This window comes from Etheostoma spectabile, chromosome 10 (genome assembly GCF_008692095.1).
Source record: "Etheostoma spectabile isolate EspeVRDwgs_2016 chromosome 10, UIUC_Espe_1.0, whole genome shotgun sequence".
Lineage (NCBI taxonomy): Eukaryota > Metazoa > Chordata > Actinopteri > Perciformes > Percidae > Etheostoma > Etheostoma spectabile.
The window spans coordinates 13,304,605-13,320,248 of NC_045742.1; the positions used below are offsets into that span (position 1 = coordinate 13,304,605).

Sequence of the window (15,644 nt, forward strand, 5' to 3'; positions counted from 1 at the left end):
GTGTGTGTGTGTGTGTGTGTGTGTGTGTGTGTGTGCGCGTGTGCGCGCGCGTGTGCGAGGTCTATGAGAGTGTGTTTGTCCAATTTGTAGAGCTGCTTGGGCAGTGAATGTACAAAACGGAGTCTAATCAGTTAGAAGAAAATTCCCCCTGAGAGAGATTGAGGGACAATTTGTTCTTGTCAATAGTGAATTGTTCTTGCCATGCTTTTGAATGTTGTTCTTTGTCCGCGAAGGAAAATGCATAAAGTATATGCAAAAAAAAACATAACATACAGTTACTTACACATCATTGGAATAGCCAACGGGTCAAACTCACAATGGGTATTACAAAGTGAGCTCTCTTAGAAAGAGCAGGAGGGATGCCTATTTTAGACTGGAGCAGTTCTAGCCAGGATCAGTCCTATCCTAGTTATAAAACACTTTGGTGTGTGCCAATGGTGAGAGTGATGATCTGTCCCTCAGGGCCAAAGACCCACTGTACGATCATAACAAACAACATGTCACTATTAGACAGGGAGTCATCTATAACACAGCGTATCGTTTTTTTTTTTACAACAGTTCGGCATTACTCTTCATGTGCAGAAGGTTCATGTCTGGTGATGCACTTTGCTCTGCTATTGAAGCTTTTGTATACAATGTAGTTGAGGACATACAAAAGCTTTGCAATGTAAAGCAGTGAACTGTTATGGGGCAAAACATGTTCATTTGTTGAACTCGTTAAAATAGCAACCTAGTATACTATTAATTCATATTGTGCCCATTTGAGACACAAAACCCAGACCCACCTACAGTAACCAACTACAGCACTCATTCATCCCCCCCCCCTCACTGATCTAGCAGACAGAAACAAAGCTGAATTCCCACAAAGCATTGTGATATGTAACCTCAGTGGGATAAATCCATTCCTGGTTCTCAGTTCAGCTGCAACAACACTGGGGTACCAAACACTCAATTCCAACAAATGCTAGCGCTAGGGCTGGGCGATTTGGAGAACATCAAATATCCCATTTTTGACGAAATACCTCAATATCAATATTGCAATGATAGTTTTACTGTTGGTGCCTTTACAAAATTTTTAGTTAATGAGCATTTGGATTAAATCATCAGAAATGTCGATTTAATAACAAAGTGGTTAAAGGCAAATAGAGAACAGCGAGAAAAGTCTGGTAAGTTCAAAAATGACATAACTTCAATGTATTGCACCCTTTCCAGACCAGGAAAAGATAATGTGGCATATTGCGACATCCAAAATCTAAGATGATATAGTGTCATATCACAATATCAATATAATATAGATATATTGTCCAGCTCTATGCTAAGCCCACCAGGAGGGCTGCAGAACCAGCTGAAAGCTTACAGTGTTACAGTTCAGAAAGAAATTAGTCTTCAAACCATAAAGACAAAAAAGCTGAGGGACTAGTCAAGTAAAATGCAAAAATATTCACTCTTTATTTCACCTCTGTTAATGTGGACGGTGGTTTACGTTCAGGGTTAGGGTAACGATAATGATCTTTTTTTTTTTTTCTGAGCTTCCTTTTATATACACTTGAAAATACAAATGTTTCCCCTATATCCCATTACTGTCACTAGCAGTTACAATAACATGGTCCCTAAATGGCTTCCCACAAAGTTATCAAAGCCAAGACAATCTCACCCAGATACTCCAAAAAGTCCTTAACAAGGCAGAATGGGCAAACAAAGTGGTGCCTAACAGATAATAGTACTCAGATAATACTAGTTTCGATCTGATTTGAGTTCAAGCAAGGGTTTTCCTTAACTCCTCATTGACCAAAAAGTCTTCCTTCACTCCACTTACAAAAATGGCGAGTTGTGCCTTGTCTGTGATGTCGGAGCTTTCATCAGCTAATGAAAACTTACTTCTTCATCCAGCTAATTTGTCAGATCTCCCACTAGCTCCCTGACTTGGTCTGCGGAAGTGTTTCTTGACAAGCTGACATTGTTACAAGCTGGCATCTGGTCCAGGCACGCTTGTTCACATAACTGAACATTCAGCATACACTGCTTCAAAAGCGTTATGTTGATTTTGCTTTATTATTTTTATCTCAGCTTCACTACTTCCTATCATCTCTCCTTTATTATTTGTTTCAGATATTTTGTCTTTCATTGCTTACTTAATCCTTCTCGCACATTGTTCATTTCTTTTCTGTTTTTCTCCCTCAATAACTCTGTCTTCTCTGCTTCTTGCCATCTGACTCTGATTAGCAGCTGCAGTCTTAGAGAGGCTGGGCAGCATCCATCTCAGTTAAACACAGACAGCAAGTGGAAGCCAAACAACGGGCTGCACAGCTCTTGAGCCAGGAGCTCTGTTCTACCTCTAATAATGAGCTTATGTGGATTTGGCTGGTTACACTCGACCCGGAGAAGAATAAGAGTCTATTGATAAACATACGCATACAGATACAGGCCCATTTAGAGCCAAGACGGAGGAGAGGCTGCTGGCTGGTACTTCTGTATTGGAGTGGGTCTATGGACAACAGGCTCACTCCGACTGACACAAGGAGGGGCCAAAATGGCAGGGGATCCCCATTTCTATTCTAACAGGACTGTGATAGACAAATACATTCAGATTCAGTTGAATGGGCTCCAGTAGCGTCTCCTTCAGTCAGTAGCATATCTATTGTACACTGAAACCAATTGCTTGGCGGAAAAAATCCCACATCACTTTAATCATGACTCCAGTGCCAGATGGAGTGAGGGGACATCACTTTAGAAATAAAAAGCGGGACACTATGCATAGAAATAATATCAGTTGTGTCATCTCCCTCTCCCCACGTCCCTATGCTGGTTTGGCTAAATGGACTTTTAATGATCCTATTACACTACATGGGCTTTTCCTATATGCGCAACTATGACAAGTCCTTGTCCAAATAATGTAAAGCTGGCAACCTCACTTACACAATGTCCAGACAAAAACTAACTGTAAAAACTAAATTATTACTGCATTGTCTGAGTGTACAGTTCATAATGCTGTTAGGAGCTGTGCCCTTATCACATAGAACCAATTGGGCTATGTGATGTAATACAGATCTAGATTATCTGCATAACCCTGTTGTATAAGTCTATTTTATCTTCACAACCCTGTTGTATAAGTCTATCAGCTGTTCCTTGCCCTTGCCTATTTCATCAGCTGTGAGAAAATGTGTTTATTGGTTGTGTTGTTGGGAGCTCTGTGATACATTTCTCCACATGTTAAAACTATATATATAGATAGATATTTATTGATCCCCAAGAAATGGGAAATTATAGTGTTAATTATATTAATTACAGTGTTATAGCAGTAGAATAGGCAAAAGTCCTTCCTTATTTATTTCAGTTTTAACCCATGCTGTTGGATCTGCTTGGTAGATCAGAGGAAGAAAGTGAACAGGGGGACAGGGGATTAAACACTAGGGTATTCTATTCATGTTTTTAAGGAATCCTTTGATCAGTTCTGCTCCATCGTCCCTGTTTATCAGTGTTTTAAGCCCCCAACGTCTCAGGCAATGGTTAGTGTAATTCCCTCCAAGCACAGGCAAACACAAGTGGTTTTCTTGCTACTGGTTTATTGAAGTCATCGCTCCAAATCCACCGTGAAAACTAATAAGACAACATTGACAAAATTATAAAAACGATGTTAGCTTAACATAAACAATACCATGCACAGCATGTGGAATATCATTTACCAAAGTAAAATGCGAATGAACAAACAAATACCTCGTTGGCTGCATGCTACAAGGAAAGGGAAGTCTTTCAGTCTTCAGAGTTATACTTAAATCGCTCGCATCACAGGTCTGCGTTAGCCAGCGGTGAATCTTCATCGTAACACACACGTCCATGTTATTCGGCTGCCCGCTAGTGTTTACAGTTGAACTCACGCGAGAGCGCACACGAGACTTCAGAAATTACTTCAAAATAAAAGCGTAAATAACACTGTTGCTTAAACGAAAAAGGGAAGATTAGAGTTGCAAATGTAATTCTAACAGTTACACTCCCACCATCACACACAACTTTAACGTGGGATTCTTTAAACAATTTTGTTGCAACACTTTAACCTTTATATGAAACATTGTCCTGTTCTTAAACCATTTACACGAATTTCACACATTTTCAAACTTTACACCTAATCTGCCTCAAGCAGAGTAACACTTCTGATAGGTGTCTTTCAAGGACGTTGTTTTAGTTGTGAGTTTCCCCCTTTGCCTAATTTGGTGTCACTAAGCAATAATCTCATGTTTTTCTCATCCCCTCACCAACTCGAACCTGGATAAACTCTGCGATTCGTGCCAGCTATTCATTCATTGCGGGTGACCAGAATCTTTGTATGGGTACAATGTCATTGACCTTTGAGTTCCTTCTGTTTTTGTGCCACCTTTGTCTTGACTGAAGTTATTCAACAGATATTCTTTCTTCCTTCATCGAGTCCAAAACTCATTTGCCAATACTCACTCGACCCACCTTTTGTGAAGATAAAGAATCCTCTCTGACACATTTGCCATGGTGGGAGAGATGTTTGTGACTTCATTGTAAGGATATGTTTTGGAGTTAAGGTTCAGGTCCGGATGGGTCATTCAAATGTTCAGCAGTGAGTGGTCTGCTGTTAATGATGGCCATAGACTTCATACAAGAATGTCCTAAGAGAGGTTGTTGTCAATCCTTTGTGCAGACGGTGTCGAGAATAGGTCAGTAAAACTTCTTATGGATTCTATTGGCCTCTCCCAAACCCACCCATGTGACATTGACATACTAGGTGCGAAGGGTAATACATAAAGAAAATTCACCATAGCTAGAGCCTATTCCTCTTTCTTCTGATCCATTTATTCACCTATATCATGAGTTTTCAAAACTGCAACACAGGTTCTCACGGTTCCTTGCAAATTTCCACATCTAAAACTACTTTGTTTGTTCCCTTGGTCAACATCTTAGTTTTGATGACCCTTTTCCTCTTTTCTCCTGGGCATGAATGCTTCTTCGAGAATTTGATAAACGCTCCAGCTTTGGATCCACCTTTCATCAGATAACATCCACTCTATGTAAGTAATTGACACTTTCTCAACAATTCAAAAACAAGTAATAAGAGACCATAAGCTTGTTGTCCTTTAAAAGTCTTTCCTTCCTTCTTAACATAGAGTGGGACCAAAGCAGGTCTCCTATGCCATGTGTAAGGTAAAGGTGTACTTTTTTTCGGTTCTCAATGGTGGCCCCGCTTTGGGTCGAAGAATCCCTCCTTTTGGCAAGTCACATTCCATTCTATTTTTCCTCATTACTTCCGTCCTGATACATTTTCTGCACTTGACACTTGGAACTGACGCATGTGCATACAAGATGAACACTGCACTGCATGGCAATACACAGGGGATGCCCAACCATTCCCATTAAGATTTCCGTCACGTAGTCATATGCTATTGCTCATTCATCCGACGTTTTTCACTAGTCATTTGTACTGCTGTTTGTCGTGAAAGGGGTGGCTTGGCGATAAGCAAGCTGATAGTGGCTTTTCTGTGTTAGTCATTTGCCTGGATAGGCTTGTTCACGGTGTGTTGGTTTTTAAGCTTGGTTCTTTGCTTGGCGGACGGCTCACCCTCACCCGGCTGTCGTCCTAAGGACTCGACCTCCTTCGTCCAAAATGGAGCTTAACGGGTATGTAGCTTAGCCTTATCTGTTCATACAGTTGTCACTTTACTTTTTGTTTCTAAAGTTTTCAAGCCAGTCTTTATTTCGTCGTCAATCATGAGAAAGACAAACTATGGGCTCCACTGTGTCGCGAACTTAAGCTATAATGATTGAAAAGTTTCAGCATTACATTAATCCTAGAATCTTCCTTATCTTCTAAGAACATTGTATCATTAAAATGCCGAATCCTTGTGTTTTTCCTTTGTTCTTTCACCTACCTTTGTATTCTTTGACCTGGCGTGTGCAATCTGGCAACTGCTTTTCACTCCCCCTTGACCAATCGAGAAATTTCAGTAGACGATCCAAATGATCTGTCTTCTCTTCTTTGCCTTGTGTTTGCACACAAGACCCTTGTTGAGTTCAGGATCATCATCTTTTACTTCACCCAACTTGCGTTCTCTTGCAGGTAGTTTCTCTTGCCCACAAAACATCGTGAGAACATCTGGGTGAACCAGTTTGAGGTCTTGAGTGTGCTCGGCAGTCAAACCTCGGAGCATGATCTGCCGGATGTGTCTCAGACGCAACTTAATGCCATGCTCTGGCTTTGTACTTGACTTTATTCTCTGTATACGGTTGCTACAACACTTGAAACCTTCTGGCGTCGTTGTTTATGTAGCCGAGAACAACTGTGGAGTCTGTCCAAAAGAACCTCTATAGGTCTTGGATTTCTAGTTCTTTCGTGCGAGCATATCACTGGTTCGAACTGCAACACATGCTCTGAGCTAGAGTTCAGGTCTGCTTGGTTGGTGTTTGTGATTTCGGTTGGAAACTCTTGCTGCCTTGCCATTACCAGACGCATGGACTTCGTCGACTGTTAATAGCTCTCAGGTAAGTACATTCACCGTATCCGGACACTCACTCGCATCGGCGAAATGGTGAAGCTCTATCTTTTGACCTTGCCAAACTTTGCAGGCAAGAAGGATCTTTTGATTTGCATTTCAGCCGATTGGGAAGGTCTCTGATCCGGACCCCCACTGAGGCTCTAGGTTTTCTGGAAGTTCCTCATCCCAGCCAACTCTTCTCTACACATTTGCTGGAGTATTTTCTTCCCTAAAAGGATGAAGGGTGCCATGAACCCCAGGGGGTCGTACACAGAGGCTACAGTAGAAAGTACACCTTCTTTTTATGGAGTTGGGTTTTACTTGAACTCTGAATTTGAATGAGTCAGATGTGATGCACACCACTTACGCCAAGCTCCTCTCCATATGTGGTAAACTCAAAGCCATGTCTAGATCTTTGATTGAAGCACATTCTTTCTTCTGGATAGTTGCCATCACGTTCCCACTGTTAGAAACAAACTATTGCGCATTTAATTGCCAGTGTTGCAAAGCTCTCTTGATTCTTTGACAAGTTGGATGGCTTCCTTCTCAGTTTGAACACTATTAGACCATCGTCTACGTAGAAATTTCGTTGAATGAAGCGTATGGCATCTTCACTGAACTGACCTCGCCCCTTTTCTGCCATGTGTTTTAGGCCGAAGTTGGCACAGCCTGGAGACGAGGCTGCTCCGAACAAGTGAACCTTCATTCTGTAGACTGATGGTGTAGTTTCCAAGTTGCCGTTCTCCCCACCATAAGAATCTTAAATAATCTTGATCCTCCCTTTTTACAATAACTGGTGGAACATCTTTCGACATCGCACATGACTGCAACAGAACCCTTTCGGAAGCGGCACAAGACACCCACCAAGTATTTGTCAGGTCGCCCAGTGAGCAATGGTCTAAGCGATGTCTCTGAAACTGGCAGAGCAGTCAAATACTACGCGGATCTTTGCTGGTTTCTGTGGATGGTAAACTCCATGATGTGGAATGTACCAAGCAGGATTGTTGTCAATTTCTTCGTTAAGGACCTTCTCGCATCGCCACGTGAAATCATATCATCCATAAAGTTTACGTAGTCTTGGTAGTACCGCTGATCTTCCTTAGTCTCCTTTCAAGACAGTTCAGGCGCTGTATTGCGCATCTTATTTTTAGGTAATGTGGTCTTTCCTTTTTGAACGGTAATGGCATTTCATAGTGACCATTGTCTTTTTGCGTTATGCTTTCTCTTACTTTGATAGGAACTTGAGATCTTCTTGAGACCAGGATTATCTCACCAGCTTTTTCTGAGAAGTCTGATTCAAGGACTCTAATGATGTCTGACGGAGAAGTTCTTTTACTTTTACGGCTCACATAGTGACTTTAGTTTTGGAGTTGACAGAAGACTTCACGCCTGGTGTCACTTGTCTCACAACACTATGCGATGGCTGATCCCATGGCATCACCGTAGTCTACACAGGGATTCCCGTGGCCAACAATACTCCATCCGAGGTCTGTACGTTGGCATAAGGTTGATTTTCTTCCCAGACACAACTTCCCTTGGCAGTAAGGCTTGTGAACAATTGTACCCAATGAGCAGACCTACTTCGCAGTCTTGTAGAGGTGCAATATCTTCTTGAAGGTGCTCTAAATGGGACCATGCCCTTGCGGTTTCATCTGTTGGTATGTGAGTTCTGTTGGCTGGAATAAATTCACGTGTGTAGACTGATGGTAAGGAGATCTTATTACTGGAGTAAAAGCCTCTCACTTGTAGGTCATTTACTCTTTGAGAGCTTACTACTGTGGTTCTTGAGGCCATTGTAGAGAGCTTGAGCTTGACTTGTTCTTTGTTTGCTTCCAAGGCTTCAGCGATTTCACTTAGAACAAAAGTTGTGTCACTTTGAGAATCCAACAGAGCATATACAAGGACTTCTTGTGCTGGCTGAAGTGTGGATGAAAGCCAGACGGGAATTATTGCAGCTGTTTGCATGTTAGCTTGATCAAGTATTCCTGTTTGAAATAGCAGCTGTGTTGTTTCTGCATTGTTGTTGAGTGAGGTCCCTTTTTGTACCTTTCTGATTTGTGCTTGGATTTTCTTGACTCAGATTTTGCTTGACATATGATGGTCTTTGTCACCTTTGGCCCGCTCTCCCATCAAACAGGTAGGATGCCGTTGGGCACACGTTACAAACATTCCTGCTGTTCAGCTCTTTGAGTGGTGACCAGACTTGAGACAACCAAAGCATAGCCTTTCAGCTTGAACAAATTGATTCTGTCTGAATCGTCTTCTCCATGAACTCCCTGCATTGTGCAAAGTATGCCCAGTCTTGTTGCAGAAATGCATGTTATGACAATCCTTTCATTTGAGCTTGTGGTCAGTGTCTTTGCTCTAAAGCTTTGATGTTTTGGGGATTTTGGGTTTTCACTTCTCCTTGTTTCAGTGACTGCAATGATGTGACAGGGTTGCATGCTATTTTTGCTTCCTTTCAGAAATTTCAAAATTGGCTAAAAAGTGGGAATTGGTTAGTCTCTTCTTGTACTTCGTAACTATCCGTTCCATCTTGCTGTAGACATCCGGTAACTTTGAAGGATTTTCCTGTTTTCATGTCGTTCATTCAAAACTTCCAGTGCCTTGATGTGAACCTGCGCCTCACAACTACGAAGAAATCAGCAACTCTCTGAGCTCAAAGCTGTCCTTACGGTCCCATCTTCGGCCACATTTGGAGCTTGTCTCTGTATGATTTTGCAATTGTAAATGGGTTCCCGTATCGCTCCTCCAAATCTCCCATGCTGCAACACATAGGCAGATTCGGTTCCGGATAGGAAGTAGCCTTCAATTGCTTGCTTAGCTTGTCCACTACGTATCACGGAGTAGTATATCTTCTCCTTATCTGAATACTTTTCTGGTCAATCAGTGTTTCAAAGAAAGCCTCCATCTTGTATCTCAGTGGATCCCCACTGAATACTGAAGGTTCAGGAATTGGATCCTGTTCGCACTTAAGCACCTGATAGCACCTTAACAAGCTCTCTGTACTTTCATTTGAGAGTGGTCATAGCTTTGGTAAAAGAGGCACATGCAGGGGCAGAGGATTTTGAGCGCGGGTTTCTTGATTATCTGCTGTTGTCTCATGCTGTAGTATGCATTTAGTTCTTCTGTCGTGATCTGCACTTGAATCATACACCTGCATTCTTGGCTTGCGCTGCATTGAACCTTCATTTTTCAAACGCTGTATCTTCTCCCTTTGTTTCCTCTAGTCTTTGAAGACTGCATGCTCATCTTCTCACTAGAGCTTTAATTTTAGCTTCCTCTTCCTCTCTGTGTATTCTTCGTTTCACGTCTTCCTCTTCTCGTCTAAACAACCCGAACGGCTGGCCTCTTGGTCACTATCTTCCTTTTAGCTCTGCTTCAGGCGATTTAGTTCTGCTTGCTCTCTTTTTGTTCTTGTAACACTTTCAGAACAGCTTGGCTTGCAGCGGGCAGCAGCAGCAGCTTCTTGTCGTTTTATGAGGAACTGCTGAATGCTCTAGGTGCCCTTAAGATAGAAGTGACAGAGCTTGATTTACAGGTGCTTGAGTCGAGAGAGACCCTCGTTCAGGCCAATCTTGCTCTTCTTTTTCTGGAATATTTCCATCCAGTCGACTTGAGGTCTGGATACAATGAACTTAAAATCTCCACACACAGATCCACTCTTCGACGCACGTCAGGGTCTGGAACTGAGACTTTGCGTAGTTCATCATAACCGCTGGACATCAATAGAGAGACTTGTGACGTCACCGTGATACATTAAGCAAATCATCAGATAAAGATCTGTGGATTGTGTCAGTTTTCTTGGAAGATTTAACTTGTATCCTCCATTTATCAAAATAGTATAACCTTTGTTGAAGCCCTTTGATTTTGTTGCTTGCATTTCTTTCCCTTCTCTGTAAAGTTCTGGTTCTTTGACTTCTCTGGGTTGCTGAATTTCCTTTTGGACTTCAGCGGCCACTTGGCAGTCTCAGGCGGTCCTGAGAATTTGCACTATCCCTAACACTGTCCTTTACCACATTGTAGCTCTCTTTGGCTCTGACATTCTCAATCACTGTATTAAATTGACCCATTTGGTAACCCTTGATCAATGTTAATGTTACTTAAATGTAGAAACTTTAAAGTTGAAACAGATAAGTTATTAGTTCAAAACTAAGCACTGTAAGAATGGAATGTGCAAAAATATCCTGTACTCCAATCTTTTGATTATTACTCTCGTCAAGGTACACTCCCTTATCACACTTGAATAACTGTCAAGTATCAAATGGCAAAATGAGCCTTCACTTGATTTGGCAAAAGTGCATTTGATTCACTGGAAAACAAATGTTACCACACCTTTAAGCTGTCAGCAACCTTAATGGGCTGGAATGGGTCAAGCTTGATTACTGACTATGGCCATACTAGTCCAAAACATTGACACCCCCCCCCCAGAGCAACAGCTATAACAGTACGCAACTTGCTGTGGCGCAAACCTTGGACAAGAGGCCGTCTCCTAGACCCCAACTTAAAGCCGTCACGGAGTAGTCCAAGTTCACTGGCGCGGGCTGGTCGCTTCGGGAACAGCGGCTACCCGAACGCGGCTTCTGGTACTGAGGTGTTGTGTGGTGGCCGCTCGATCGCACCGTTGGTGTCTTTGTACTCACTTTGCAGCTCCGTCCGCGGCCGGGCTAGTGTGCTATGAAGTCCCGTGACCCCTTCGAGAACCTCCTCGCCGGCATACGTGCACTCTTCATTGCACACTCGCGGTCGTGAACCAGGCGTTAGAGTTGTGTCACCGTGCAATTTCCCTCAAAGCACAGAGCCACAAAACCAAGGTGGTTGGGTGTCTTCCTCCGAGCGGTGGTTATTGGAAGTGTCTCCGCTACAACCCCAATCCCCGTGTGAACAACTATAGACAACAATTTCTGACAATTATAAAAACAGCTGTAGCATAACATAAACAACTACCATGCACAGCGTGGTCAAATAGTCAGCCAACAAAGGCGACATGAACAAAAAGACCATCACGTTTGCTAGTTGGCTCGCCAATGCTACAAGGATAACGGTAAGTCTTTTCAGTCGCTTCAGAGTTATTACCTTAACGCTCGCATCCAGGTTGCGTTAGCCAGCGCGTGAAAATCGTCATCGTAACACACACAGTCCATGTTATCTGCTGCCCGCTAGTGTTTACAGTTGCTCACGCGAGAGCAGCACACCGAGACTTCCAGAAATTACACTAATTCAAATAAAAGCGAAATACGACTGTTGCTTAAACAGAAAAAAGGGAAGATTAAGAGTTGCAAAATGTAATTCTAACAGTTACAGTTAGGGTTAGGTGCCTTGAAGTCAACGGTCACAGCGCTGCCTGGAAGGAGACGTTGGGGGCTTTAAGCCCCATCGTGGATCATCCCTCCTCTCTTTTGAAAGTGTCTGTAGTTACACGGGCATGCAACATGCATCTTATTTCAGCGCAGTGTAGTTCATTTCAAACCTTAACATACATCTGCAGATGTAAACATGCCTATACATTTGTATTTGTTCTTGCATAGGCCTACAGGCATTTCTTATACACAAATTAATTTGCACTTGTCTTCTAAATTAAGTGACTAGGCAAAGGGCATTTGTGTTTTACAGAGAGGGGGAATATTAAGTTATGGAAGTGTTGCCTGAGCGCGTCATGATTCAATGACTGAATATATATGAAGGAGACATTTAAAGGTTGATGGGTGGGGTGGAACCTGCTGAATGATGTTTCCCTGCCCATGAATGTAAAACACACAGACAGTTAGGCACAGGCACACATACCTCTCGATCATAATATGTTACAATTTAGCAGTGGTAAGGGTAACTGTGAAATGAATATTGCATTAGCAAGGCAGTCGTGTCAAGAAAACACGTTCAATTATGATGCACTTTCAAACAGCGTTCTGTTGGCTTTAGGGGGGGATTAAAGCCCAATAGTGTTTTACAGATCCATTCAGCAGCAGGAGAAATACTAGCATAATGGATCTGATCTCCTCTGTAAATATATTGGCTGGATTTACACAAGACAAGTCAAATCAATGCTACACTCTGCCCCATGTGTATTTAGCTGCCATATCAGAACTAAGATGACACCAATTACGCCAATGGAATCAGGTGCTGTTCTAGTTTCTTTGCAGATACTTCAATGCTTGTAAGACTCACAAAAGCTAATGCTATGTTCTGGGCATTGAAGATAAATCTGCCTAAATCCGACTTTTCAATGTCCCAGTCTTTTCAGTAGAGTGGAGTTGGATTAAGAGGCACCTTTTCCTTTAGCTAAAGATAAACTACACTCATTTGTTTAGGAATAAATTGGAGAGATTTAAGCTAGTGGAAAAAAACTAACGCAAATACACACACACGCAAATACACACTAGTTAATGACACAGTTCAATGGAGTGAAACCTTACAGCAAAGGGCATTGTGCTTGCTAAATGGTTGATAAGGCATGGGTGTGAGCCAACTCCATATCTAACAAAGGTGTACTAACAAAGCAATAGTACACAGATGTCTTTGCTGTTTTTTTGTTTTTCTGTTTCTGTTTTTATTCAAGTTTATCCTATATAGGATGTTATTGTTATACTTATAAAATATGCTCTTACACAACCTCTGTAACTCTCAACAGTGACTCTCCTGATGCCTTATTTGGAAGTTAGAATTTATACCTAAGCCTTGAGAAAAATCAGAGAAAAATACTAAAGTAACTGGAGTCAGAGTGCAGATGTCATACTGGTGTAACATTCATCTAGCAGCCTTTTTTTTTTTTTTAACCCCACCATAATAATCATTCTTTTGTCTTGTCCTGTGCATTATTTACATTACCTTACTTTTTCAATGTTTTGCTAGCACATAATGCATATCCAGACTGTGATCAGTGAGAATGTCATTGGTTTAATGTCTTATACAGGAGCTCTATAAGAGGCTGCATGACCATGGAAGGGATTTAACTGGCCCTGAGATTTAGGATAAAAAGAGCCTGTAAACCTCAATGCTGATCTGATAAATATCTCCACACCAACTGCCCTGAACTCTATTTTACACACACTCGCACAGAGCAGTCTAGACGAGACTCAACTGGAGCCTCAGTGACTCACACTAATTCAAATATGACCCACCACGAAATTAATAACACCACTTCAAAGGCACCTCGTGAGATATCTGGTCACCACTTAGCTCAGGATCTAAAAATATACCCACGCATATAAAAACATATCAAGAAAGCTCAAAGGCTTTTTTCACATTCATTAGAAACATCCACTGCATTGCTACAGTACAGATATGTGAGAGGATATTGGGTTGGTAACCCAATTGGTGCAGATTATTTTTGGTTTTTGTTGACACTTTCTACATGTGTATACTAGGACACTGCTGCAGTACTAATGTAAAACTTGCTCCAATACGTTTGCAAAGGTAGAGGAGCAAATGATACATAAGACGATAGTAAAGTAAACTACATATTAATTGGTTTTTCCTCTCCCACACATTGATGTTGATGTATGAATATATTTACACTGGTGCATTCTACCTCACCCACACATGTGCACTCTTTTTCCCACTCCTCGTCAATCTCTCTCTCTCTCTCTCTTTCTCACGTGTGCTATATGCTATATACATGTGTTATGTACAGACAGATGTGCATACACCAGATGCATATGTAGACAACTCTAAAGGCCTCTCAAATTAATGTTGTCATAGGAAACGCATAATGTTGTACTAAACATACATACATTAATAATTTAGTATGCATTAGAGTTTGTGTCAAAAATGTAAATTGACTATAGATGTAAATCATATGAATCCTATTCATTATATTGCAAACATTACGTTTCCATTCATGCATGCGCTTATGCACTGTACACACAGATAATAATGGGAGGCATCCAGGTCCCAGCAGCAGCTTCACCCCCCAACCTAATACGTCATCGGTTGTCTCTCCACTGTGGATTGGGAATCTCCCTTCAATGCTGACCTGCTATTGGCTGGTTTAATGTGTGGCTTCAAGGCAGCACTTTACCAAAGCAGCAATCCCAGCAAGACCGGCACTATTAGGCAGTCAACTACACATTCAATTCAATTCCCTCTCTAATTTAGCTGAAACAGAAAGCTCTGCAACCCATCCCCCAACTGTATTCTCTTTCAATTTAACACACCTACAAGATGTACTGTGTTTCCTGTGAGAGCTTGTATTTAAACAGCATAGATAATATACTTTATGCAGCCAGCAGTATATTTTTAGATTGTAGCTTTTATGCTCTTAACATTTAAACGTCACAGAAAAACACAAAATAGATTTAAAATTGCAAATTTAGTGCTTGTAAGAAAAGTATAGTTTGGATTGGATTGAGTGTCATCCAAAATATGTTTCTGTTTACTGATACTAGTTCTTTTTTAATCCAATTTCCTTTTTTTTGTTTTGTTAAAATGTTTTTGTAAATCAAACTTTTGTATTAAAAAAATTCACTTGTCTTAAATAAATAAGTAGAAATAAAGTAATGTTTATCTACACTGTGTACACATCTTTCAGATGTCAGAAAGTTCTTTAAATCAAAGGACAACACAAAAACAAAATAGGAGACAACTTAAGAAAGTAAAAATTCAAAAAGGCAATCCAAAGTGATTGTCATAAGTTTAAAAATTTAGAAGCTTTCTAATCATATTTCTAGGCAATCTAGATCACTCGATGTGTGACTATTCTCCATCTCATCTTGAAATCCCATGATGCACTGAGCACCTCTCTCCTCCTCCTCTCCATCTGTATGCAACCTCATCCCGTTAATGCTTGTTACTAACTCGACTTCTTCCCTTTCCCGGAGTCTTGTGCTCTCTCGCCCCCTTAGTCTTGTGCTGTCTCCCCCCCTCTCCTCTCTCCTCCTTTCGCTTCCTGCAGGTATTTCTGACACCCTCTGCTACAATTCTCCATGTCTCTCTCTCTCTGTCCGTCCATCTCTTCTATGTCTCTTTCTCTGTCTGTCTCTTTCTGTCACCCCTTACCGGTCGAGGCAGATGACTTCCCACCCTGAGCCATGGTTCTGCTCGAGGTTTCTGCCTCTTAAATTTTAATTTAATTTAATTTTTTATCTTAATCTGTTTATTGATCCCGAATAGGGAAATTACAATTTACACTCTGTGTCCACACTTTGTTAGTTATCA

The 15,644-nt window shown here is 41.4% G+C and overlaps 1 protein-coding gene across 6 annotated transcripts in view; it reads right to left on the bottom strand.

The window, feature by feature from the left end:
- Positions 1-15,644, bottom strand: part of fgf13a (fibroblast growth factor 13a) — a 102,634-nt gene that overhangs the window by 5,661 nt on the left and 81,329 nt on the right. The window lies entirely within an intron of this gene.